General features: G+C 44.0%; 1 long non-coding RNA gene across 1 annotated transcript in view; it reads right to left on the reverse strand.

Annotated features, from left to right (window-relative positions):
- Positions 1-372: 372 nt before the first annotated feature.
- LOC142436150 (uncharacterized) overlaps positions 373-24,304 on the reverse strand; it is a 95,287-nt gene continuing 71,355 nt past the window's right edge. The window contains exon 6 of the long non-coding RNA XR_012781807.1: positions 373-1,077. This is a non-coding gene — a long non-coding RNA (uncharacterized LOC142436150). The remainder of the gene's footprint in view (positions 1,078-24,304) is intronic.

Raw genomic sequence — 24,304 nt, forward strand, 5'->3', positions numbered from 1 at the left:
ATAGCTACTCTCCATCTTAAGATGAGTTTTTCCATTGCCCCACTGCTAGGTATCCTATTTGTGACTCTGGCTCTCGTAGAGAAACAGGGGCACAGAAACTCATGTCTAAGTGACACTCATATATAAAGGTTAAGTGTTCATCAAGCAGACATCTGAAAGCAGTGTGGCCCAAACCCACAAGTCCGACAATAACCCATTAACCCACATGTCCAACACCAATTGCAATGTCCTCCTCCATCTTTCAAAACAGATGACATGTTGCTGGCTGAAGGAGGAGAGCTGAGGCATTGAATGTGTAAGCAGAGCAGCGTGGGCATTGGATATGTCAGCATATCTCTGCACGGCTACTCCAACAGCCCGGGCTTCCTTTGTGTAGGTCCATGTGTCTTCGGCTCAGGGACGTCTTGCCGAAAGGAGCCTTGACAGCTAAAGCAGGTAAGAAGCTTAGGCAGGTGCACCCTGCTCCCACATTCAGAAATGAAGAGACCCAACTAGAATGGCAATGCTCAAGGAGCCATTGATCCCTCCGCCCTTCATTTAACCGCACGTGTGTATCGCCCAGGTTGGCACAATTCACGAACTATATCCAAACATGCCATCCTGGCACCCATTCAGAATTGAAATTACGTGACACCAATAACTTAATTCTATAAGCCTCTGATTATGTTTCTCCCTCTGGAATGTTTTTAAGCCATCTACTCCGTGCACTTGTACCTCATATTTTCGCTGTTTGCTTAATCTACGGCCCTCTTAGATCAAACCTTTTCTCAGAGGAAAAAATCATTTTCGACCTGAATAAATCTTCATTCCAATAGGAACCTATTGAATTTTGCGTCCATCAACAATGTCAAAACCGAACAAGCCATTCATAAAGTCAGCCATGATCCACTCCAGTTCACAGCCTCGAAAATCCACCATCTGTTTGGGTTCTGGTCAACCCATGCCTTCCTCAGCTCTACGGTGTCCACCGATCACCTTGCTTGTAGACCATGAGCTCTCTCCAATATTCAAGAAGCTTGGGTTACTCATGCTAGATCATGAATTTTTGTTGATTCACTCTCATATTCTCCATTTCTCCTGTAAACCAAATACACAAGTGTCAGAGGCCAAACTCAATTAGTGTTTTTATTACTACATTTCTCCAACTTCTACTGAGCAAGTAGATTCACGTGGTCACCTTGCAAAACCGTCAGCCTGCTCATAAGCTCCCTTTTACACCCATTCCCTGGGAGGTATTTTCTTTGTACTCCCAGATTTTTTTAGTGTTGGCAAAGACTTGTGGTTCCTGAGTACAGGAAAGCACTGTTTCGCATATAAATCAATTCTCTGCATAGCTGTCTTCTAAGGTGTTTCCTAAGCCCATGTAAAGATCAAATTTTGTTGGCTCAAAGCAAGTGGGCTTACAAACTTTCTGCTCTCATACTTCCCATAGTTTCCCCAGTAATCTATTGAATATAGGGTGGCTTTGTCTGACCACTGGCTAGACAGAGAAGGAAAACTACCATGAGGGAGAGGTCAGACAAACATCTACTCTCCATCTTATGGCTAGTTTCTCCAGTACACCACTGCTAAGGTACCACAATGTGTTAGTCAGGGTACTTTAGGGAAAGAACTACAGTGAAACTCATGTCTAAGGGAGAGTTTTATATAGTTTATATAAAGTGCTTTATATAGTTTATATATAGTGTGCATCAAGCAAAAATCCCAAACCTGTCCTGCCAAAACCCACAAGTCCAAAATTAATCCCTCAACCCCTTTATCCAGTATCAAACCACAAAGTCCTCCTCCATCTCACAAACCAGACACCATGATGTTGACTGGAGGAGGAAAGCCGATTCAGTGAATGTGTAAGCATCTCTGCACTGGCATCGTGTCTACTAGGTCCATGTGGCTTCTCCTCAGGGATGTCTTTCAGGAAATTATTCTTGGGAGCTAAAGCAGGGAACTGGCTAAGGGAGCTGCATCCGGATCTGACCATCATAAAGCAAGGCACCCCAGCATTAGAAAGGCGTGGATCCCTGAACCACTTATCCCTCTCCCTTTCAATTCGCCCCACATGTGTTTATCGGCCAGCTTGTCACAGCAAACTAACTACCTCACAGCTCTTCTAACAGTCCATGACATCAATTGTATCAAGCTCATTTATACCACTATCATTTGTTGCCATCATTTTCTAAACAGTTACTTTCTTTTTGAACTCTTGGTTCAATTCTTCTCTTTTCCTACACTCCCACTCTCGTGACCCCTTGATTTCCTATCTTATACTGAGTGCTGTGTCCCTTCACCACATTCATGTTGTTTACCCCCCTGGGGAGCAGTATTATACAGCAATCATTGTGATCGGTTTCCCCTTTCTACCCCTACCTTCCATCTACCCTCCTGGTACCCTTCGGTTTCTGTTCCTGAGGGGTTGGTCTGACCTTGATTCTGTGTGTCATGATCCTTTATCTGTACCTGTATACATGCTCTTGCCTACGCACAACTGATTGGCAGAACTGGGATCATGATAGAGGGGGGTGAGGAAGCCTTAAAGATACAGAGGTATGTTGTACATTTCATTAGTGTTATACTGTGCTCTGGTTGCCTCATCCTTTTGTTGTGACCCTTCTGTGAGGGTATGTCCTCCCGTCTACAGATGGTTTTTGGGGCTCTGCTCCAACCCCTTTATCCTAAACAATATGGGGGTTTTTGTTTGTTTGCAGTCTTCTGGTGCCTACCTGATTCTGTCAACACCTCATGATCTTACAGGCTAGGGCCCTTTCATATGGGATTTGTTGCTTCTTTGCTAGATGGCTGCAAGTTTACCATCAGTTTTTTAAGAATCCAGATGTTTTATCTTTTTATAGCTGGGCATCATCAGCTTTCTTTACCTCATTTGCTTATGCATTCATTTTGCCTTCAGCTATTATGCTGGGAGGGTGAGCATCACTGAATGCTGGGTTGTTAGAACAAAGTGTTCTTGTGTTGAGGGAGGGCTTAAGCAGAGGCCCAAAGTCCATCCACTTCCTTAATTTATCGCTATGTAAATATATGTACATAGGCCAATACCTCGATTTTTATTAATATATTTTCATAAGTGCACACCTATGTTTATTCCTGTATCCTTAGATTTGCTTCCTAGATCGTTCCTGTTTTCTTTTTACCTTCCTCCTTTCCCAACATCATGCGTGCCCTTCTTCTCTCAGCTAGATTGCCGTTGCTCCACCACCACCACCAGGATCTCTATGTCCTCCTTGTTGTTCCTTTTAATTCCCTAGTTGTTTCCTGTCTATGGCATCGTTTGCTCACCACTCCTTTCCTCCCACTGTCTCCTCTCCCAAGTGCCTCCAGAAATGCCGGTCCCTTTACTTTCTCCTTGGGCTTTCTTCCCAAACCTATCTTATATTGGTAGGCAAAGCAATAAAAGAGACAAAGCAAAAAGAAAACAAAAGACTGAATAAAAAGGGAAAACAACAAAAGGGGGGAAACCTAGAAAACCCCCCTGAAAACACATACAAAATTCCAAATCTGTCTGCTGACCTTTATGATTATCTCCCCACCAGTCTAGAGGGGTTCTGAGAACTGCCCCTCCTAGCCTGAAATCTATTGTAGGGACACTTCAAGGGCTTCGTGGCTTGGCAATGCTCCCATTGCTGATCTGTTCTGTTTCCTTCCTGGTTCATCCCATTGTGGGGATGGTCAGGCCCGACTCACTCCCTGCTGGGTGTCCCGAGTATTGTCCTCATTCACAATATGTTCCAGTGAGGGGACACCATGTCTCAAGCTGTTGTCAGCCCTACAGTCCTCTCTGTGCCTTAGCAGCAGCATGCAGGGCCGTCCTCCTCAGGACTTGGTGTGCCAGTATCCAGTCTAAACCCTCACTCCCTTTTTCCTTTGGGTTTACACTTCCATATGGGCATGGCGGGCCAGCCCCTCTCCCCAACCTGTAGGCTAAGTGTTGTCCTCTGTAGCGCATACTTCTAGGGGAAATGGAAGCGGGGTTGTCAGTTTGGCTTTGATTGGGGATGGCCCCATAGACCCCTCAGTGATCTACATATAACCTCCTCCCTGGAGGATGGGCAACAGGAAAGTGGGTGAAAACTTGGATCTCCATCTGCAGAAGAATGAAACAGGACCCATACCTCACTCCATGTACAAAAACAAACTTAAACTGGATTACAGACCTAAATGTAAACCCCAGAGCTATCAGGATCATCAATTAGAAACTTAAGGGGTCTATTGCAGGGCATACATGGACTAGCAAATCTAATAAAGGAAGCACACAGAGCAAAAGACAACACAGATGCCTGGGGCCTACTAAAATAAAACACTTATGCACCTCAAAAAATTTCATCAAAATAGTAAAATGAGAACTCACAGATTGGGGTGGTGGGGTAACAATGACACAACTAACGAGAGACTTGTTACCAAAATCTATGGAATTTTTCTAAGAAAAAAATTAGTCCAATTGAAAGGTGGGCAAAGGACATAAAATAGACATTCACCAAAGCTGGCTTGTGAATGACTAACACATACATGAAGATATGCTCACCATTTCCTAGCCACCCAGGAAATGCAAATCAAAACAACAATGAGTTATTACCGTACACTCCTCACAATAGCAATTGAAACACACAACAGAGAATGACAAATGCTAGAGAGGGCGTGGAGCATTTGAAACTCTTATACATGGCTGGTAGTCTTGTAAACGTTTACAACCAGTGGGGAACGCTATGAGACTACCTGAAGCAAGTAGCATTAGACCCAGCAACACCTCTGCTTGTCATATACCCCAAAGTAGTAAGAGACAGACCCCAGACATGTGTTCTCCTACATTCACCGTAGCACTGTTCACAATAGCAAGAGGCTGGAAAGAGCCCAAATGCCCATCAGTAAAAGAATGGAGGAAGAAACTCTGGTACACATGGAAATTATGTGCCCCTGAAAAACAGTGATGAAACCATGAAACACCCCATTACATAGATGGGCCTGGAAATGATTATGCTTCGTAAAGTTAGTCAATCACAAAAGGACTGGCACACTACTATAAGGATAAACACCAAGATAAAGGCAGAATTCTGCTCTTGGGTCATGTAATCATCTTTTTGTCATGAAATCTGGCCTCCCAAACAAGGTAGTGAGCCAGTATAGTACCCGTGCACTATATATTGCCCTCTTTACAATTGCATCTTACAAACCACTTCAACGGAAGACACGTCCCCTCCACTGGGATCAATTTCTCAAGATGGGAAGGGAGGAAGGAGGGAGACGACCAATCAGTTGCTGCCATACAACATTGTCCTACGGTCACCCAAATTCAACAGATACTCCTACGAGAGTGATTAGCAAACCATCCTGGAAACTCAAGTCAAGACATGAGGGGGAGACGGGTCTGTCTTGGAAAAGGCAATTACACTTTCGTTGATGGGTAAACTGGGTAGAGCAAGATGCCATCTGGGGGGAAACATGCTTAACGGTACTTATAGAACCCAAGGAGAGAATACGCCTGGTATTACATTCCTAACTGGACACTTTTGACCTGGTTTCTATCCAGTCCTTGGTGATCCAGACTGGATGCTGTAGTCATCTAGGATTTTAGACTCTGTTCTTTCCAGGCTCACAACATCCTCCATGGGCCACATCAGAAGGATCCGATTTGGAAAGTCACTAAGGAGCTGATAAGATAAAGCCCACTAGACCTTATTAGCTCCTTAGTGGCTTTCCAAATCAGTGGGATTTACCTTAGATTCGCCTGAAACAGGTTTAAGAAAGTGCTTTAAAACATACTCCCTTGGACTTAGGGCAAAGTGCTCTAGTGTCCAAAGATGCAGATGACTGCTATCTTAATACTCTGGAATTTGAGTTTGTTGGATTTCAGTCTGGATCTCTTGCTTTGGGAATACCCTGTGAATGGTGTCCCAGGACTATCATATAGTTACTGTTTGTATTCTCTCTTTGCTTTTTTGTCACATATGTTAATCTGGAAGGTATAGTCCTGGCTTTGTGAATGAATGTTATTGAAAATTTTATCCTATTCCCAGTGTATGTGTAGTGACCAGTCACTTAATCTTTTTTTTAATCATTTTACTGGGAGCTCATACAATTCTTATCACAATCTATACATCCATCCATTGTGTCAAGCACATATATACATTTGTTGCCATCATCATTCTCAAAAAATTTGCCTTCTACTTCAGTCCTTAATATTGGCTCCTCCTTTTGTGCCCCTCCTGCCTCCTTCCCCTCCCTCATGAATCCTTCATAATTCATAAATTATTATGTCATATGTTACACTGTCTGACATCTCCCCCTGCCCACTTCTCTGCTGTCCATCCCCAAGGGAGGAGGCTATTCGTAGATTCTTGTAGTCGGTTCCCCCTTTCCACCCCACATTCCTTCTACCCTCCAGGCATCGCCACTCTCACCATTGGTCCTGAAGGGGTCATCTACCCTGGATTCCCTGTGTTTCCAGTTTCTATCTGTACCAATGTACATCCTCTGGTCTAGCCAGCTTTGTAAGGTGGGATTGGGATTATGATATTGTGGGAAGGAAGCATTAAGAACTAGAGGAAAGTTATATGTTTCATCGTTGCTACCCTGAACCCAGACTGGCTCATCTACTTTCCACAACCCTTCAGTAAGGGGGTGTCCAGGAGGCAAAGGGCACTTACAGAGGTCTAAATACAGGCATGGACATATGTAAATATATTTATATATGACAATGGGAAAATAGATCTATGTGCACATATTATAGGTTTAGTATTAAGTTAGCAAATGGACATTGGGCTTCCACTCAAGTACTCCCTCAATGCAAGAACATTTTGTTCTGTTAAATTGGCATTCCATGATGCTCACCTTCCTGACATGATCACTGAAGAAAAATGTGTGCATAAGCAAATGTGGTGAAGAAAGCTGATAGTGCTCGACTATCAAAAGATATAGCATCTGAAGTCATAAAGTCTTGAAGGTATACAAGTGGCCCTCTAGCTCAGAAACAACAAAGCCCACATGGAAAAAGCACAGCAGCCTGTGTGATCAGGTTTAAGGTATCAAAGAACAAAAAATCAAATTATTGTGAATGAGGCGGAGTACAGATTGGGAACGCCTTACAGAAGGGTCACAGGGAGGAGAAGAGCCAGTCAACGATGAAACATACAACTTTCCTCTAGTTCTTAAATGCTTCCTCTCCCCGATCCCCACCCCCACTATCATGATTCCAATTCTACCTTACAAATACAGCTAGACCCACAGGACATACACTGATACAGACAGGAACTGGAAACACAGGGAATCCCTTCAGGACCAGTGATGAGAGTGGCAAAACCAGGAGGGTAGAAGGAAGATGGGGTAAAAAGGGGGAACCAGTAACAAGAATCTACATATAACTCCCCTCCCTGCAGGATGGACAAGAGAAAAGTCAGTGAAGGCAGATAGATGTTGGACAGTGCTAAATTATCAAGTGTTCATGAGGGAGGGTGTGGCAGGAGGGAGGGAAAACATGTGGAGCAGATACCATAGGCTCAAGTAGAAAGAACATGTTTTGAGATTGATGAAGGAAACAAACATAAAAATGTGCTTGAAACAATAGATTTATGTATGGATTGTGATAAGAGTTGTATGAGCCCCCAATAAAATCATTTAAATAAAGATGGAAAGAATACACAGAGTTATGGTATCAAAAGAATAGGTTGACATTCAACCATTTCCAGAGGTGGCATCGGACCAAGAACCAATAGTACTGAAGGAAGAAGCCCAAGCTGCATTAAAGGCACTAGAGAAACACCAGGCTCTGGGAACTGACAAAATACAGGAAACACTCACTCACCAAGAAATCTGGAAGACAGCTGCCCGGTCAACCCACTGGAAGAAATCCATACTTCTGGCCATTCCAAAGAAAAATGAAGTGATGCAACAGAATGGAAATGATAAAATTTTCACTGATAACACATGCCGGTAAAATTTTGATGAAAATATTTCAAAAATGGTTACAACAGGACATCAACGGTGAGCTGCCAGAAATTCAAGCTGGATTCAGAAGCAGATATGATACAAAGAGAATTCTTGCTGACATGAGATAGATGGTGGATGAAACTATAAAATGGCAGAGAGATGCTTATTTGTGTTTTATTGACTACGCAAAAGCACCAGAAAAGAGAGAGCCTAACAATGTGCTGGTTTTCAAATAATCCTCAGCAAGTACAGAAGAATTCACCAAATTCTGGGAGATTTGCTCAAGCAGGGAGCTTTTCTGAAGTTGAGTTTTGGTCTGTTTCTGAGACCCTCAATGCTAATCTTTCTTTATATGTTGTAAGATACTCCCTCGTATTGGTTTATTAAGCCTTAGGAACCACCAAAACACATACATAACACAAAGCAAAACTGACCCGCTGGAGCTTTTATGTAAACTGAACTAAACAAGCATCAACAGCAACAGAGAACGCTCAGATAAAGGGGCAAGGAAGTTTAAAAATAAAAACACGGCATGATTAAGAAAGCCTGGGTATTATGTAGCAACACATGGAAGTGAACGTGTTGGGCAATAATGGAGATGCAAGGAGAACACTGTGGTCATTCTGGGAGATCTGCTGTGAAGCACCAGATCACCAGCACGTGAAGATGATCCAGCCTTTTATTGCTTTCCCACCACAGAAGAGGACGCAGCAAGAACGAGGGAGGGAGGCAGAACCCTTGGCAAATAGCAGGTGGAAAAACGATGAAAAGTGAGGCCAAACAGGATCCCAGTGGTGAGGATTGGTCCAACCCTGGGAACCAGGTAGACTGTATCTGGGAGCTCGTGCTGGGACCCTGGACTCCTCCTCATGAGTGGAATGTTGGGGATACTGTTGTGGATATTACTCACAATTTAGGCACAGATCTGGGTGTGTAAACTATTAGATCCAGTAGCTGGAAGCTAGAAATAACAAACTGCACGGAAATGAAGTAGTCAATGACACCACTCATAAACTGAGTAAATATGCAAATGATGGGCTCAAAAACAGGCCTCAGGAGAAAGGAAAAATATAATTCTGGAAGTGGAAGAGGAAAGGTTGATGAGAAACAAAAGGTCTCCTGGAGAATGAATGACCAGGTATCCTAAAGAGAGTCTTCATTAAGGGTAATGCCAGCAATTTTACTGACTAAGATAAAATTGAGAGATCTTGTTCTACCCCATTGCCATTGAGTCAAATCCAAGCAAGTCTTGATAAATTTTTAAAAATTGAAATCATATGAAGTATTTTCTCTGATCACAAGTGAGTGAAACCAGAAATCAGTAACAGAAAAAACCCTGAAAATATGGAAATTAATTAACATACTATGAAACTAATAGTGGGTCACGGTAAATATCAAAAGAGAAATCACACATTTTAAAAATCTGATGAAAATGAAAGCACAACATACAATATTCAGAGAAGACAGTGTGCAGAGGGAAACTTACAGCAATAAACAGGAAGGAGAGGGTGAAGGGATCTCCAATTAACAGCCTAACTTGATAATTCTAGAAACTAGAAAGAGGAGACCAAAAAGAAGCCTTAATGTACCAGAAAAAGGGAAATAGCAAAGATCACCCAGAAATAAAATTAAAAACAGAAAGATAATAGAACCAATAAAATCAGAAGTTGTTTCTTTGAAACAATCATTAAGAATAACAAAACTCTAGCTAGTGACAAAGAAAACAACCAAAAATAGAGAACTAACTGTCATAGTTAGGTTTTGTATCACCTTGACCAGATCAGAATTCTCAGGGGGTTGGTAACTGAGGCCTAGTAATCCCTATGATGTTGTATAACACAATGTATCCCATAATGGGATCTGCTGTGATCAGCTAATCAGATTAAGGTGGAGTACAATCCTCTTACTCAGGTAACAGCACCAATACACCTGAGAGGAAGTTTACTCAGAGTGGGGCCTAATTCATATTTAAGCGGAGGTTGAGGAGACACTTGCTGGCTTTTTTGCGTCTGAGTCCTGTATCTGACTTGTCTGTCTCTTATTCTTTGTACTTGAACCAGCGGCCTGCCATAATGGCTGCCGATCCATAGAGCAATCAGCAACCTGCTATCTGACCTGCCAACCTTGACTTCGTTTCTCTCTCCTGTCACAGCCTGATTTGCTGACCCGAGATTCATCTACTTCTACAGCCTGTGGTATAGAAGCTGAAGCTACTCAAGTCAGGAGAAGCTTCCAGTTTAAAATCTGACTGGCTGACTTAAAGCCACACTGTCCTTACCTACTTCTACAGCTGTATGAGCTCTGTTATGTATGTACACACACACACACACACACAGAGATTTATATCAAGAACGTGCTGTGTATGTATATATACACATATAAATGCATGCATATATATAGAACCCCCATAAAGAAACAAAAATTTTCCAAAGCTGTGTACTTAATTTTTTGACAAGACACCTATCACTTTCAAAGTACTTTCCATTATACTTAATACATTTGACAAATCTGCCATTCCTTCCTTGGAAACCCTTTTCAAACTCCTATTTGGGTGGCTGACAGCACTTCCTTAGTTTTTTCTTCATTTCTTCTACATCATCAAATTGCTGGCCTTTCATGCCCCTTTTCATTCGTGGAAATGAAAAGAAGTCGCTCAGAGTGAGGTCAGGTGAGCCAGGTGCATGGGGCGAGAGAGGCATGCTCTTTTAGCTAAAAACTGGTGCACTGAGATGGCTGCATGAGCAGGTACATTATCGTGGTGGCAAAACCCATCCCCCATCTGCCACAAATCAGGCCTTTTTTGTTGCACACTGTTATGCAATCTTTTCAGAACCTCTAAATAGAAAGCTTAGTCAACAGTGTGAGCTGGTGAAACGAACACCAAATGCCCCACAATTTGGCATTTTTGTCTCTTTCAGAAGTTGATGGACATGCAGAACAAGGTTTGTCATCAGTCAACATTTCACCTTTTTTGAAACGAGCAAACCACTTGTACACGAGTTTTTCCCATAGTGCTCTCCGTATAAGCTGTGTGCAACATCACAACAGTGTCTGCCGCATTTTTCCCCAAGGAGGAAACAAATTTCACAGCCACACACTGTTCTCTTAAACCAGCCATCACACAAAAAAAAGAAAGAAAACGAGATTAGAGCAAAACAGCTTTATGAAAAAAATTCACTGTGATCAGAGAGAAGCTTCCCAAGAGATGCTACTGGGTGCACTAACTCAGAACAAGTAGATGCTGTCCTAGCAGGGGGAAAAGCCTACTACGAAAGGTCTGCCCAGAGGAGCTTTTTCCTGTGATGTACTTTTTGTACCCCCTCATACAGGAATACTACTCAGCCTTTAGGAGAAGTCTTAATACATGCTACGTATGCGTGGAACTTGAGGAACTAAGCTGAGCAAAATAAGCCAATTACAGGATAAATACTGTATGACTTCACTTACAAGAAAGAAAAGGCAAATATATAAACACCAAAGTTTACTAGTGGCTACCAGAGGCAGGAAGGAGGGGGGAATGATTGAATAAAACAATAGAATTGATTACGGGTATGTTGCACACCCAATTATTGTAATTGCTGTCAATGATTTATATAGCTGTAAAAGTAGAATTGGCAAACGTTGTACAAGAAGTATGTTTACAATAACAAGTTAAATAAGAGTAGCTGCTGACCCTGCTTATATTCAATCAAAACTGATATTTGGTTCCTTAGTTTGGAGGTTTAGGGACATGGTTTCATGGAACATCCCAGTAGTTGTTGTTGTTCATTTTGCCTGGTAAAGTGTGCAGAGCTACTGATTTACTTCCCGCTTCACTGAATACCCTCTGGACTCTTTAAAGCTTGCAAGGAGTCATCCAAGGCACGATAATGTAGCTCTATTGACCCAGAGAAACAGAGGGAGAGAAAGAACTGGACGTAGGCGGATATGAAGGGTCTGGCTAATTACCTCTCTAAACAACTGCCTCCCTTTGAGGCCAGAAACTGGGCTGGTGCCCCCCTCTCATTACTGCACAATTTGGTCATGGATTTTATAGAAGAATCCTGTCCTACAACTCAATAAAACAAAACAAAAACCAAGCAGAATTTCAAACTCTCCTAGAGTCTAGTCTTTCTGGAGCCAAGAAGAGGGATAAAGCTCTGGAACCATTGCCCTGAGATAATTTTAAAGACTGAAACCAAAGTATCCCCGAGCACCATCTTAAAATCTCCTTGTAGTGAGCTTCATGAACTTGAGCATGATGCTCTTTTGAGAACGACCTATATGGAATCACATTGCGAACAGTAACTACAAAGATTAAGTAGAAAAGTTCGAGGGGAGTGGGTGTGTATTACTAAGGAAGGAACAACTCAGAAAAGAAGGGTGCTAATGCTCCCACAGCTGGAAGCATGTCATCAGTTTCTCTACATGTAGAGGCTCTCATACATGTAGAAACTGTCATACATGTAGAAACCCAACAGTATATGGTTTGCTGTGTGTCTTCTCAAGAACCACAAAACCATAAACACAATTTAGAAGGAAAAAGCGCAGGCACTGTTACAGACATTGTCTAGGCATCTCCACACACCTTTCAGAATTGAACAAATCCTTGGTTAAATTGTTCAGTTAAAAACTACGGGACCGATTACAAGGATCTACATGTGACCTCCTCCCTGGGGGATGGACAACAGAAAAGTGGGTGAACTTGGGAGACGTCGGACAGGGCAAGATATAACAAAATAATAATTTATAAATTATCAAGGGTTCATGAGGGAGGGGGAGGGGAAGCAGGGAGGGAGGGGGAAAATGAGGACCTGATGCCAGGAGCTTAAGTAGAGATCACATGTTTTGAGAATGATGAGGGCAATGAATATACAGATGTGTTTTACAAAACTGATGTATGTGTGGATTATGATAAGAGTTGTATGAGCCCCTAATAAAGCGATTTAAAAAACTATGGGACCATAGTTCTGTGGGACAAACAGTCAATTGACATACATAGTTCTTGAAGTTAATTGTCTCCCTCCTAGTTTGGTGAGTAGCACCTGTCCTTTAAAAGCTTCCAAGAATCCAACTCAGACACCAGAGAATTAAAGAAACCAAAGACTCAAAGAAGAAACTAGTCCACAGTCTAATTGTCCACAGGAACCATCACTTCATTTATCCTGAGCTCAGAACTAAATGATGCCTTATACTGACCTACCGTTCCATCCAAGTAGATGTCATATAAAACGGGAGAAAAAGGAAGAACAAAATTCAAATTCCTTTATTGGACTGATCGCCTAAAGGAACTCCATTTGACCTTGAAGCAGAAGTCACTCCTGGAGGCCACGTTTCATCAATCAATACATTCTCTAATAACAAACAATCTCACCCCTGAGTGCTGAGCTCCCGTACGTAATCAACCAAATGATAAACATTTACCCTAAAGCAAAAATCAGATGGTAGGAAGATGCAAGGAAGTTCAATTAATTGAAAAAGAACAAACAGAATAGAAATAACAAAAATGTTGATATTTTTTGAAAAATATAACCAATGTTATGGAACAATTTGCATTAAAAATATTAACTGGGAACCTAATTTACTTTGTAAACTTTCACATAAACCCAATAAAGTATTATTTCACTAAACAAATTTCAAAGAAATCTGAGAGGTTCAGATTATTTCCACATTAATACATGGACACACAATAAGAACCAATTTCAGAACAATAAACCAATGCAATTGATAGGCCCCTGTGTACTCTTTCCCGATTTGAGATGTGGGGCCTGAGGAGTGGGGAGAGACAGCCTGGTGCTTTGGTAAAGGAGTGGCACCTGGTGGGGAATAAGCTGCCGACCGCGGAGGTGCAGAAGCAGAGTGGCATGACATTTAACACAGGTAGTAGACACCGTTTGCCATCCCACAAGAATAACAGCTCCACTACAAACAGAAAAGGTGAATTTCTCCCTTTTTTGTTTCCATATCTTACACCATCCACTGTATCCCCTTCACCCGCATTTCCATTATTTGCCCCCATCCGAGGTGGGGTGGAAACATCCATCGTTGCTATCAGTTCCCCTCAAAAATTTCTTGAGAATACAAAATCATTTGGATAAAAATATTCTGGTAACTTTTTGGGATACGAATATATTTTCAGATAACAATCATATACTTTGTCAGGGAATTACATAACTGAGTTTTATAATCCCTATTTTTAGACAAGTATGCAAATTATAAGTAAAACCTATGAGTTATTGACTGAAGGAAATGATTTTCAGTATAAATCAGAGAATCAAAATCATCTAGACATAACCCCTTACTTTAGGGAGCTTTAATATGGTGATATAATCTATCCACTGACATAGTTTAATATAGACTATTAATGTTCACAGTGCACCTGAGGCAGGAGTTCTCAGTTCACAGGACAACCACAAGTCCTAGTTAACTGACCTCTGACCCAAATGATTCAGATTCACTGCTCAGGATTGAGTTAACAATCTGCATTCTTATGAAGCACACTAAATTGTTCTAGTGTAGGTGGTCTCTTGATAGGCTTGAGAACCAATGGGAAGCACAGAAAACTGTCCCCGGAGCTGGTGCTGTCAAGCAAGCACTGGGCTGCTAACCACAAGGTCAACTCCGTGTGGCTGCCTCACTCCGCCTCCACAGGGGGCCCATATGGTCATTCTGTCTTTAAGACCATAGGCTCTCACCAATACTCAGCAAGCCTAGCCCCCTCGTGCTAGGTCATGAACTTTAGACCAGTCAACCCGTTCTCTTCTCCCCTTTTTCCTGTAAACCGAGTCCACAGGTGTCAGTGGTCAAGCTCAACCCGTCTCTTTATTGCTGCCTTTCTCCCACTTCCACTCAACTAGTAGATTCAGCTGGTCCCCTAGCAAGCCTTTCGGCCTTCTCTCAGGCTCCCTTTAACATTCTGTCCCAGAGAGGAGTTTTCTTCATGGCTCCAGATTTTATCCAGCTTCTAACAAAAACCATTGGTTCCTGAATCCTCCAAAGCACTGGGTGGGGCATATATTTTCAAAGTTTTCTTTACAGGCATGGGCTAAATCTACCTAAAGATCAAATTTTAATGGCTCAAATCAAGTGGACTTACAAACTTTCTATTTTCATACTTCCCATATTTTCCCCAGAAAACAACCGAGTAAAGGGTGGCTTTGTCTGGCCTCTGGCTAGACAAGGAAGAAGAACTACCATGAGGGAGAGGTCAAACATCTACTCTCTATCTTAGGATTTGTTTCTCCAGTACCCCACTCCCAAGGTACCATTATGTGTTAATCTGGGCACATTAGAGAAACAAATCCAGAGAGAGGGGGAGTTTTATATAAAGGATATAAGAGAGAGTTTTATATAAAGGGTAAGTGCACATCAAGAAAACAATCCCAACTCAGTGCTGCCCAAGCCTGTAAGTTCAACATTAACCCATATGTCCAACAACAATCCACAAAGTCCTCCTCGATTTCACAAAACACACCTATGTGGCCGACTGCAGGAGGAAAGTTGAATCAGTGAGCGTGTAAGCATCTCAGCGCTGGCAGGGGTCACCACGCGGCTGCTCCAGCACCCAGGGCTGCATCGGGGTAGGTCCATACGGCTTCTCCTCAGCAATGTCTTGAAGGAAGTGAGCCCGGCTAGGTGAACAGGGAGCTAGTTAAGGCAGCTGCACCCTGCTCCAACCATCAGAAAGCAAGAGACCCGAGAACTAGAAACGCCAGGCTCACGGAACTATTTATCCCTCTGCTCTTCAATTAACCGCACATGTGTTAATCAGCCAGGTCGGCACAATAAATGTTAACTATCTCAGGCACCATAAGTTGGTGATGACGAGGGGCAATTAACAACAACAACATGACAGACACTGTTCTAGGTCCTTGGATGAAACAGTAGACCGAACAAAGAGCTTCGATTTCAGTGGGAAAAGACAAGTAGACTAATTTCAAATGTTGATGAGAATTCTGAAGAAGACAGCCTAAGAGGATTGATGGCGGACCATGTGAAAATTATCTGAGCTGAGGCCTGAATGTTGGAGGCAAGATCTCGGGGAAGGACATTTCAGGATGCAGCAAACTAAAAGAGGCTCGGAAATTAGTTGCCTTCCTTCCCAGTGAGAGCTGGAAGGAGTCTAAGCACTTTGAAGTAGCTGGCCTCCCTGAGGGCCTTGATCAATAGAATACAGCAGAGTTGACACAGTGCCCGTATCCAGTCTGTAAGAAACTGGCTGCTTCCACTTCCTGACTCTGAAGAGTCCTCACTCAGAACTTTTAGCTGCCAGGTAAGAAGCCTGTGTGCCCTGCTGCAGAGCCCATGTGGAGAAGCCTTGAGAACACACAGACAAGGAGAGGCGCCCAGCTGAGCCCAACCTTCTCATCATCTTTGGCAATGAGGAACATTTAGCAAAACCGTCGTAGACCCTCCAGACTAGCTGTCAAGTGCATACCAGCATGTGACCCTAGTCAATGCCATTTGGAACAAAAGATGTATAGTTGAGTTCTGCCTGACTTAGTCTTCCAGGGCTGTGATAACAAGATAGCACAGAAATGTATTCCTCACAGTTCTGGAAGCTAAAAGTACAATTCAGAGTGTCTGCCATGCTGTCTCCTGAGACGTTTGAGAGAAGAGTTGTTTCCTGTGTCTCCCTTAGTTCCTGGTGACTCTGAGCAACCATCGGCATCCCTTGGCTTTAGAAGGATGTGCCATGCTGTCCTCACGCGGAGTGTGACTTTCTGTTCGTCCTCTTCTTTTTATAAGATGCTCATCATGAAGCAAATCCCACCCAACTTTGATAGGATCTCATTTGACTTAGCTGTTTAGCCAAAGAAACCCCCACTTTCAAAACAGGATCACAATCACGGGCTCAGGGACTTCGACTTCAACATATCTTTAGGGAGAACACAAGCAATCCATCACACTGACCTACAACACTGACGGATGGTAAAAGGGTTGCTGTTTGAAGCCATTCAATGTTAAGGCATTGAATGATGTGCAACCATGGAATACTAGAAAACAGTCCAAGAAAAGGATCGGTGCAAAATGAGATAGGAAATGAGTGTAGAGTGTTCAAGAGACCAAAATTGGGTCATCATTAAAAGCTGGTGCTTTGATAAATGAGCAGAGAAGAGAGGAGATGAACGAAGAGAGTTGAGTAAGGGTCTGTTGTGTGGTGCTGGGGGGCCCATGCAGAGAATGGCCAGTGAAACCTTCTAAATCGATAGTGGATATTATCTGAACTTTGAAAGGTCTTCCAGCAGCCGTGTGGCAAACGCACTGTCATGGGGCAAGAGTGGAAAAGGAACAACCAAGTAAGAGACTGTTGCAATCGGTGGTTTTTCCTGATTGGGAATTTAGCCTACTAGGAGAAACTTACCTTGCACCACTGTCATTAACTTCCTGTCTTTTGTTCCAGTTCCCATAACTGGACCTCCTGCTTGTCTCCTTGCTTACTCCTAACTGTGCTTCTTGGTCTCAGCAATTTTCTCTCCACCTTGTGCCCCAGTGTCCTGTGTTATCAGGAGCAGGAAGAAGGAAAGTTTCCGCCTCATTTCTGCTGCTCGTCGTATGTGGACAAGCTCCACTTTAGGGACGTGGGTAACTTCTTTGGGGATAATATACCTCTGAACCTACCTACCTCAGCTCTCTGTCAGTTCTTGGGAGCCCCCTGCCTGAAGACAATAGGATTTCTGCTCCACTTTCTTACTTACACCAAACTGTCCCTCTCCCCCTGGAAGAGGCCGATGGTGGCCCAGGACTGCTATGACTACGGGGTACACCTGCCTTATTCTAGGTTTCACTATTAGAAAGCTTCATCTGCAGAGCGAAGGCTTATTCTTCTATCTCTATTAAACTATATTTCAAACTATCTGCCTGATTTCTATCTGTCTCACAAGGAAATTCAAGCTCAGGTGGGAAATAAGGAATTAGTTTGGGGCTTCAGATCCATAACAACTGAAATTTAGTGTCAATAATCTGCCTGTCAGTCTAGTTCTTCTAAGGGCTTTTGCTTTGCTCATAGGTCTTTCCAGACCTCTCTGTTGGTGGTCCATGTGGATTTTCACATATGGCCTTTTCCTTGACTTTTCCTTTGTCATATGACAGCATCTCTGAGTGGACTTCCCTAGGTGGCCTAACTCTGAAACTAGGAATTGGCCTTCCATTCACATCCTTCCTTCCATTACCTTTAGTCTGTCCCCTCCTGGGCTGAAGTAAGTGTTTTCAATCTACATGGCTAAGTCCCTCCCACTGACCAGCCCCAGAGGCTATTGAGCTATGAACGGCCTTCCTTGGAATGCAGAAAGAAAGAGCAACATGGCATGGTGCTTTCTAGAGTCCTACTTGGTCTCAACCATGCATCCTTTATCTGGTTCTAGTTTCTCAGCCTCTCTGTGCTTCTGTTTCCTCACATACCAAATGAGGGTAGAGGCAACAGCGCCTACCTCAGGTTTACATGGGAATGAAAATAATACCTAAACAACACTCAGCACAGTACCTCGCATATAATTGAAAGCTCGATAAATATTAGGTAACATTGGACAGGCCCTGTCCTCATGCACTTTCAGAGTTGAATTTGAATGTGGGTGGAAAGCGGTAGCAGGAGAGCAAGGAGGTCAAGAACTCCTCAAGAAGAAAGCCCATTTGTAGGCCACTGGACATCCCCTTACAGAAGGATCTTGGGGAGGAGATGAGCCAGTCAGGGTGTCGTGTAGCAATGATGGAACATACAACTTTCCTCTAGTTCCTAAATGCTTCCTCCCTCTTCCTCCCACTATCATGATCCCAATTCTGCCTTACAAATCTGGCTAGACCAGAGGATGTACACTGGCACAGATAGGAACTGGAAACACAGGGAATCCAGGGCAGATGATCCCTTCAGGACCAGTGGTGTGAGTGGCGATACTGGGAGAGTGGAGGGAGGGTGGGGTGGAAAGGAGGAACCGATTACAAGCATCTACATATAACCTCCTCCCTGGGGGATGGACAACAGGAAATTAGGTGAAGGGAGGTGTTGGACAGGGCAAGATATGACAAAATAATAATTTCTAAATTATCAAGGGTTCATGAAGGAGAGAGGGGAAAAAATGAGGAGCTGATGCCAGGGGCTTAGGTGGAGGGCAGATTTTAAACCAGAATGAATACATTTTTCTTTGTCTTGCTCATTAAAAACTTTTCCCCAGAGGTGAGGTGCTGTTTTCACAGACCTGCTTGGAAGCACAATGCAGCTGTTCTATGTGTGCCCCTAATTCCAGGCGCAACTCAGAAAGGCTTTCCTCCGGCATGTCTTTGATGACCGCTTCTATTTCAGCTCGAGCTTCAGGGGCTCCTGTGCACCTTGGCACACCCAGGGCACTGTCTCTCAACATCCCTCATGGCTGTCTTCTCCTTGACACGTTTCAAGAACGTCTCGGTTTTTTTGATTATGCGTTGTGCTGGCTCCCTCCTTCACAGCTCCAATTTTAATTTTGCAACTGTTATAATTATCTTTCTTCTGCTAAACTGTCACTGAAGACAGTGAACAGAAAACTCGGCTCAACTCAATGGAGACAATAAGGATAGCTATCATATCACATCAGCAAGGATTTCTCAGGGGCTATTAGCACAAGGTGTAAGGCCACTGACCCAACCTCCGCCATCTAAAAGAGTGGTTCTCAACCTTCCTAATGCTGCGGCCCTTTCCTAGTTCCTCCTGTTGTGGTGACCCCGCAACCATACAATTATTTTCATTGCTACTTCATCACAACCCACAGGTTGAGAGCCGCTGCTCAAAAACTGGGTCATCTACTCTGTCTTTGCTGGGCGTTGGATTTATTTCCCATCTTCCCCTCCATCCTTTTTGATTGAATTAGTCATGGAAATACATGAAAAAATATAAGCTGGGGTCTTGTCACTAGGGTTCTGACTGTCTCCATACTCTAGCGAAGGTATTTCACTTTTGGAGACTGCTAGTACTTTCCAGGGAGCAATGTAGTTCTCCCCACCTGCACTCGTTCAGGAGCCCCGGCCGCATACTGGTTACACCCTGGGCTGCTAGCCGTATGGTCGATAGTTCAAAACCACCAATGGCCCCAGGGCAGAAAGGCAGTGCTTCCTTCTCCTGCTCCCCGGAGCTAGCATGGACTTGATGGCAGTGAGGTTGGGTGTTCTGCTCTCCCCGCATGCACCCACTCTCTGTCCCTGTCCCCGTCCCTGTCACCGTCCCTGTCCCTCACACGTGCACATCTCTGGGAGCTGCAGTCATTCCGTAGATGAGGGTGCTTCAGGACGTTCACAGACACACGAAATTGAAAGACCAAAGAAATTGTCCACCAACTCTTGGAAGGCTGCTCATATGTACGAATAGCAGGTGAAAGGTGAGGGATGGAATAAATGGTGGGTGCCCTGCAGTGGTGACACGGAGTAGCTGTCCCTGGGAAGGCACAACCATAAAGCTTAAAACATTTCTGGGTTGAGGGACCAAGCTTAGAAGCTCCTGGAAAACATACAGGAGGAGACAGCCATGAGGAATAATGAGCAGGAGAGACAGGGGTGATGGCTTGTCAAGCTTTACCAGGCTTCTAAAGAGCTGGAACTGAAATAGAAGTCGCCAGCGAAGACAAACCAGAGGAAAGACAGTTTCACTATCGTTTGGTTGATTCAAATCTTGAGCTTTTAATCCAGGGGAAGGACTTGGAGCAGCAGTTCTCAATCTGTGGGTCGTGACCCCTTTGGGGGTCAAACAACCCTTTCACAGAGGTCGCTCAAGACCATCAGAAAACACATGGTTATAGGAACTGAGACACAGCTCTGTCTCCAGGCAGGTCCGCCCGCATAGACTGTTACCCATGCTACACCATGCTTCACGACAAAGTTTCATTTAATTGTTATTAGAAATAAATATTTCACAATCTATAATTACATATTGTTTTGTGATTATCACTATGCTTTAATTATATTCAATTTTTACCCATGAAAATACATCCTGCATATCAGATATTTACATTATGATTCATAAGAGAAGAAAAATAAGTGATGAAGTAGCAACGAAAATAATGTTGTGGTTGGAGATCACCACAACATGAGGACCTGTATTAAAGGGTCGCGGCATGAGGAAGGCTGAGAACCACTACCTCAGAGGCATTCCACTGAATTCCAACCTGGCCTCGCACTGAGCACGTTGCTTACATATTCAGTGTAAGTCCAGTGGTCTTACTTGTAGCAGAAATTTCTGACAAATCCAGACGATTTACTAACTGCCAGTACCAGTTTATGGTATGCTACAGGCGGATTCAACAGGGATCAAAAGTAGAGTAACTGCCTGTGTCGTTTTTAATTTTCTCGGGTTCCATTTGAGTAAAAGGCTTGTAAGTTACCCGGGGACCAAATGCCCCTGGTGCCTCTACTAGGGGTAGAATGTTCAGGGAGGGTTCAGGGCTGGGACAATAGTGACCTGAAGTCCAGGATCCCTTAGGGCAGGGGTCCTCAAATTGTTTACACAGGGGGCCAGTTCATTGTCTCTCCGACCGTTGGAGGGCCAGACTATGGTTTTCAAAAAACCTATGGTCAAATTCCTATGCACACTGCACGAGTCGGCTGCTAAGCAGGACAGGCAGTGGCAGCAAAAACACCCCGAGGGTGGGATAAATGGCATCGCGCCACATGTGCCCCATGGACCACAGTTTGAGGACGCCTGCCTTAGGGGTTCCTGGGTGCACTGGGGATGAAGGTCACCTACTGCTCCTCGAGAGGAGAAATGCTCTAAGTCCTGGCATCTCCGCCCACTTTCCCGGCACTCTACCGAACTGTTCCCAGTGAATCACGGTTGGAAGGGAAAGCGTACCATTCTCTGCCCACCATTCTCCTTTCTCAAAATGATACTGTGGCCAAATAGAGTTGCAAAGTGAATCTATCAGCTTTTGTTTGCCCAGCCTCTCTGTATCAACTCTATCCCAATTGCACACGATTCATGCAAGGGGGCAATTCCTGAGCATCAAGCTGCTAAGTCCCATCTAGAAAGCACAAAACAAGGAGGCGATTGACAGCTTGCTGCCTCCAGGTTAATAACCCCCACTTGAGAGCGCACCCCTGGGTTGCCCTGAATCTCATGCCTCAGCCCGAGGGAAGGCGTCAAGGACTAGTCGCCAAGGGCGACCTTTAGGTCCAACCATTTTTCTGGACAACAGGCTAGGAGGACCACTGCTTGGGATGGCCCCAAGGCCCTCCAAGACGCCTGCTGGCGGGGCTGATGCTCAAATCTCTGAAGGGAAGGGACACGTGGCAGGTCAGGGAACCTTAAGGGAAATTGGAATTTCTGGCTGGAACATCATGGCAGAGGAGCTGTGTATTAAGTAAGAGCTGTCCCCAAAAGTGCCTGAAGCAGCATAGCTGAAAGCCTAAAGGTAACAGTGACTCCACCTAGGCTTCCGAACGCCATTGGCCTAAGCCTGGGCCACGGAAAACCAGCCTGTAAGAAGGAACAAACCAAATCTGGAAGAACACTAGCCCTATAACGCCTCAAGTTTTAAATTTAGGAAGTAATTTTTTTTTGGTTTTTATTCTTTACTTTCATAGTTATCAATATATATGGCATTCAAAATATATTTTAAAAGCATAAAATTTTCAGTGTTTTTGAAATGTGACCAAATTGTCACATTTATAATTTGGGTACCAGATATGTTTTCATTAAGAATTATGACAATTTTGTGCTTGGCGTTATAGGGCTAGAGCAGCTTGTTTGAAAAACCAGGAGAAAGGCAAAGGGAATGGAGGGGAAAAGGGAAACTTTTGGCTCCCGGGACCAGGCAGGGCTAACTCCCAGGCCTCTTCACCCAGCTCCCTAGGCAGCGCCCTTCCACATGTTTGGACTGGTGGTTGCCATCTTGGCCATGGTCACAGATCCTGTTACCTCTCGGCTACAATGGCGACTGTGTAGGATCTCTGGGAAAAGCTGAAACAGCTTTGACAAGAGTGAAGCCATTTGGTGCTGACAGAAGCCACCATGAAAAGAAAATAAAGTAGCTAGGAGGTGTAAATGTACTAGCTGATATTGGGGAGGTAGGCTGTGCAGACGTCGCCCAAGGGAATGTCATGAAGGAAATGGGTGTTCAGAAGGCTTGCGAGAACGACCAGAGCAGTTTTGGTTCAACTAAGAATGGCTAACCATAATATCCTGCTTCTCTCTCGCCTAGTCCTGAGGAAGTATCCAGGTACCTACTGTACAAAACAGTGACATTGGAAAAATCAGTGCCTTGAAAGCCCAGGAGAGGCAGACGAGCCACCACTAGAGAGAACGGGCCTAGTCCTTGCCTAGAAAAATCGAAGCTACAGACAATAATGCTCGAAGCTGAATAAAGGTGTCCAGGCTCTGTTTCACTTGACCCCAAAGAGCCCATGCTCACTCTCCATGTAGGGAGCCAGCCAGTAAATTTCTAGGTGGACAAAGGGGTCACCTTCTTGGTTTCAAAAAAGACTACAGGTGCCTTGTCAAAAGGAAAGGCCATTACAGGGGCCCCAGGGCAGACCCAAGCACACCCATGGACAACGGCCAGAATAACAGATTTAACACAAGAGACAGTTACACACACTCTCCTTCCTGGTAATGCCTCAATGCCTCTTTCCCCTAATTGATCGTTACTTATTATGAAAAATGGCAGCCATAATTACTTTCTCATCTGCTACAACCACCTTAACACTTGAACTTGTAAAGCCAAAAGTTTTGCTCACCGCTCCAATGTCAGAGTGATATGTGTTTTATCAAGGAGCAGAAGAGACCTCCTCAAAGGAACTTCTTGATAAATCGCTAAAAGATATTCCTTTTATTTGGGCAGAGAACAACCTGCCAGACCTTTCTGAACTTCAGGTGCCTGGGGTCGTACAACTTCTGAGCTCAGCTACACTGGTGTGTCAAGCTAACCCTACTCCCTGGATAGCAAAGGTGGGTATTTCTGTTCCCATTTGCAGACTAAAGAGGACAGGCATTTGGGTCCTCTGCAAGTCCACATGGAATGCTCCCCTGCTGCCCATGCAGAAGCCGGGAACTGAGGACTTTCAACCGGTGCAGGTTCTCAGAGAGGCAAATGAGAGGATAGAAACTGGCCACCCCACGTGCCAAACCCCGAGACCCTCCTGAGTACTATTCCGTCAAACTGAATTTGTTATACTGTTTTGGACTTAAATGATGCTTTGTTCTCCATACCCGTGTCCCCTGCACATCAACCCAGTGAAGACTTACAGGGACACAAGGAGATACACCCCCAAACCACCTTGCTCCAGTATGCAGATGACCTCCTCCTGGCCTCCGAAACCCTGGAGGAATGCCAACGGGCTACCAAGGACCTGATAATAGTCCTTGGCCCATTGGGGTACAGGGTATCTGCAAGAAAGGCTCAACTGTGTGTCCATAAAGCTGTATACCTAGGCTACCAACTGG

Source organism: Tenrec ecaudatus, unplaced genomic scaffold (assembly GCF_050624435.1).
Source record: "Tenrec ecaudatus isolate mTenEca1 unplaced genomic scaffold, mTenEca1.hap1 Scaffold_1830, whole genome shotgun sequence".
In the NCBI taxonomy this organism is placed as follows: domain Eukaryota; kingdom Metazoa; phylum Chordata; class Mammalia; order Afrosoricida; family Tenrecidae; genus Tenrec; species Tenrec ecaudatus.